This window comes from Eretmochelys imbricata, chromosome 16 (assembly GCF_965152235.1).
Source record: "Eretmochelys imbricata isolate rEreImb1 chromosome 16, rEreImb1.hap1, whole genome shotgun sequence".
NCBI lineage: Eukaryota > Metazoa > Chordata > Testudines > Cheloniidae > Eretmochelys > Eretmochelys imbricata.
The window spans coordinates 21,812,537-21,817,115 of NC_135587.1; positions in this window are offsets into that span (position 1 = coordinate 21,812,537).

Genomic DNA, 4,579 nt, shown 5'->3' on the forward strand with positions numbered 1-4,579 from the left:
GTGCAAACGAAAACCGCCCACAGCATGTGCACGAGAAAATCACAGCACAGCACAACCCCATAGTCTGAACTGCTGGGCAGTGTAGACATGCCTTAAAAACTGTTTCAAGCTCTGGCGGTTCATGGGGGTTTAAGGTAAAGTCTGGTAGTACTCCTTGTGTCTAGTTGTGTTCTTTTGGTACTCATTAAGGAGTGTAGCCTGGACCATTGTGACTAATTCCTGGGGATAACAATGTGATGGTATCTTCTTGGCAGGACTTCTTTATTTTAAGGGAAAATACAAATTAAATCCTATTCCATCGTATCTAAACCCACCCAGCATTTCTAAGAGGTAACAAATATATTTTGAATTAAAATGGGGAGCAGACAGTAGGTTGATATCTTTAACAGGCTTGACATAGAAGATGATATTCTAGAATTTCATTGGAAGAGTGCTGATGTTAACTTCTTTTATTTTGCACCACTAAAAGAAGTTACTTCCAACTGATGTTATGGTAGATACAAAAGGTGAGTAGGCAACTGGGTGAGGTGGTAGATGAGGAAAGTTGCATGTAAATGTAAAGCTTTCAATGCTGTACTCCAAATCTGACTTGTGCTCTGTTGATTTTTTTTTTTAAAGGAAACTGTGCTGTAAGTTTCCCCATAAGATGTTTTTGTGTATTAAGTTCATTCCATTTTCCATGCAAAATAATCTTTGTCTGATATCCCCATTGACTCCATTAATTGATTAACCTAATAGTAGTGTTAAAGGAAAACAAAGCTTATCTACTCTACAGTACCTTTTCTTGGCTACTTCTGTTTCTGAAGATCAGCAGTCTTTACCTCTTTCCATTCATGTTACGTTGTCTAATTTTCAGAAGCAGGGGGATTGTGATTGAGTACCCTCCCACACACACAAAATAAATAAAAGTACCATCTGGTACTTCCCTAATCTCTCATATATCTCTGAGAGCTCTTACTATAAGAAAAGAGAGATCATTTTTGACCCAGGATTGGCTTTCCATATAGCAGTGGCTTCCTTCCTAGAAGGTGGAGTGGTAAACTTTTTTGCTTTTCGTTTTCCATTGCATGAGGACCCTGGGTTTGATACCATCCACTGCGATGTAATTCTGCTCAGGTTTCTTCTAGCAAGTGGGCAACAACATCAAGAGCAGCTGTTTTGCTTCCCTGGGTTAAGGTTGCTGTATAGTAATGAAATCTCTTGTGAGACCATGATCCCAAGCGTTTCCTCTTCTCCTTTAGTCCCAGTAGAGGTGATGACAAAAGAGAACCTGAAATACAATCAGTAATTTAGAGAGAATAACTGGTATGGGGAAAATCTCCGTTTTTTCAGGTATGATTGTTTTACTTTTAAAGCGATGGACAATTCTTGGAAGGCAAGATGGGGACAGTGTGGTTAGCGCCTGGGACTAGGAGCCAGGAGGTGTGGTGTCTGCTCCCAGCTGTGCACAGAATTGTTGTGTGACCTTGGGCACCACTCTGTGCCTTAGTTTCCTCATCAGCAAAATAGGGAAAACTTGCCTCATGATGTGTTCGGATTAAATTGTTAATGTCTTCTCAATGCGCTCTGAGATCCTTGGTTGGAAGGTTTAGACTAGAGGACTGCCAAGTATTGTTATGAGGTCGCTAGTCCTGTAAATGTGTTAGTGTCTTTTGCTGGAAGGAAAAGAAAAGCCAGGCTTGCTTCCAACCCCTGTAATCTCAAAAGTGGCAGTGTTTTGCTTTGATTCTGCACAGTTGAATTTCGTGCACCAAATATACATATGAACAGTAAAAACCAGGCATGCACACGCTAAATAAGAAGTGAGTGCGGAGAACCCCACATATTTGCATTATTTATAGCTACTTTTGACTAAAGGTGGCCTGATTTAATCTTTATTTTTTTTAAGTTTTGAATTTTATCTATGACACCATATGAGCAGAGGAATTGGAACCAGCCACAGAGCATTAATTGAAATAAAAAATGGTCTGTGCAGGGAACAAGTAAGAAAAGCCAGACCCCACCCTCTTTCCCAGAAAAAGCACCAGCATGCTCAATAAATGTTAAGGTAATTTAAAATCTGAATCTGGGAGACAATGTGACTAGGATTTCATTACTTAAGCAAATGGATTTGCTTTTAGTGGATGCAGCCACAGACTGAGAAGGGTTCCCAAGGGGTAAATGTTTTCCTGTGTTTGAAAAGCTTTCTTGTGTGTTAAGGAAGGGGGAGGGGGGCCATGAACGTTGCTCCATATGCACTTAGGACTCTGGAGCATCTTTATTTAGTACTGATTTGGGCACCCCCAAATATACATTTTTGGATGCTTGTTGTAGGGTGATTATTGTATAGGTTTTAAACCTTTCATCTGTGGTGGTGGGGCAGAGAGATTTGAGCCAGCGGGAAGAAACGAGGAGCCGCCTTGTCGGGATGGGTAGTTTTTTTTCTGGAGCAGATGTGCTTCCTTTGACTAATTTCTTCCTCACGCTGGAGGAGTTAAACAGCAGCAGTGCCAGCTCCGCAGCCTGTTTGGAATAGTTGAGATGCTTGGACTCTCTGGATGGACTGGATGGCAGAGGAGGCAGTTTACAGCGTAATTCATATGCAAAACTGCACTATAAATTTAAAACCTGTCTCAGTTGCTGTGGCACCACTAAGCATTTCATCAGCATACAGTACAGGGTTTCTGCCATCTTTGTTTGCATTGCAGTGACTCATCAAAAGTCTGTCTTGTACCAACACTGAGAGCATTCCTCTGGCACTGATATTTCTCTGTTTTTAAAGCTTCGGTTTGAAACTGGCATTTACTTCAGGTCCCTAATCAAAGGGCTCTATTCATTGCAGAGAGCAGCCTGAATGTTAATCTGCATCCGGCCTATTCATTTAGATGCTATGCACTGCCGTCGAGATTTGACTTGGTAAAAGCTTGAGCTACAGCAGATACAAACGGAGGTTTTGATACTATTTTCTCCCCCCCACCCCCTGAACGATCTTGGTTGCTGCAGTTAGTGTAGCAGACGGAGGCGATAAAAAGGGACTTAAGAGATCCTTCATTGAGCAGCAGTACCTTGGATCATTCGTTGTTTAAGGTATGTTCGCATGGTATCAGATGAGAGGGCATAGAAGTTCCTTGCTTTGAAGAATTCTCTCTTAAACCATGCAGATACAATTAAATTGGCTTTGTGCGTGTTCTCTTTTCTTCCTGTTCCTCAGTGGCTTTGCAGATAGGACTTTTTTCCAGCAGTGTGAACAGAGAAGTTCTTTGTAGGTTATTTTTCTTTTCAGAAGAGATTTAAAAAAAAATTTCAGGTAAATTTCTTTTTATGCCATTGTCATGAGGATTTGGTACTAGTTAAACACAGTTTACTCAGTACCGTCAAGTGCAAACATAATTTGAAATCTTCTGTTCTCTTAAGGGGGGGAGGGTTGGGTGATGGTGGGCAGGAGATTCTTGGGGTGTAGCCTTTATTTGGGCTAATAAGCACGGACTGGCTTTTCTGGAGTTTTATGCACTAAAATTACCTAATTTAATTTTACTGCTCCTGTGGGCTTGTTTCAGAGCTTGCCTCTTTCTGTACAGAAAAGGAGAAATTATTCTCATCCCCAAAAGGTGCCAATGTCCTAAAACAGTACACTCTGTGCTGTTGTTTGATGCAAAGTCGAAAGCCGTATAGGCTGTAGATGTATTTTTTTTCATTTGAGATTGTTCAGAGGCGTTCTTGATAGTACTGTTTCTGATTTCAGAAGATGGGGTTGTTCCTATTACGGGGTGCGTGTCTTGCCTTGGATTAGGCTTGCACTATGTCACCTACAGAATCCCTTTTTAATATGACCAGGAACAGAACATAGGGCACTTGCCACAGGGGGACGTATGTGGACACTCTCTTGCCCTAGTCTGTATTTACAATTAAAAACAAATGACTTGATGTTAAGTTTACTGCAGTACCTTGGTTTTGTTTGTTTGGGCTCAATTACCTGTCTTAATTTTGATTCATTTAAATTAAATGGCTCTTATAATTCCACTTAAAAGTAGTTTAACTCTGAATAGTTTCTTTTTTAAAACAAGTGTAGGGGCATCATCTAGGATCATTAAAATAGGGTTTTATTACAGTAACTGCTTCGATAGAATGCTATATTTATTTCAGACAAAATGGCACATCATTTTGTAACTATTTCATCTCGAGTTTCAGCAGGTTTTTTTATCCATTTCCAAAGGTCTGTTGAATATTAATAGGGCTACCTTACTATTCATTCCCACTCTGTTACCATCCATATTATCCTGTTTACTTTAAACTCCAGAGGAAAGAACCATTGATAATTTAAAAAATTTTTTTTGAGAATATTTGAATATTTAAATACGTTTTTTAAAAAAAAAATTTTAAAATGCATTAAGTAATTTTATAAACACTTGGTGTTATACATCAGCCCTTAGGGTTTAGTTTTGAGTCATGTTAGGTTGTTTGTTTTTGTTTTTATTTGTTTGTTGCAGAGAACTGTCTAAAAATGCTGTTTCTTTCTCCCTGCCTTCTTCATTTTTCAGATGTGCCCTACTTTGGATACTTCTGCATTGCATGTCTAAGGAGCTCCAACTAATCCTGAGCC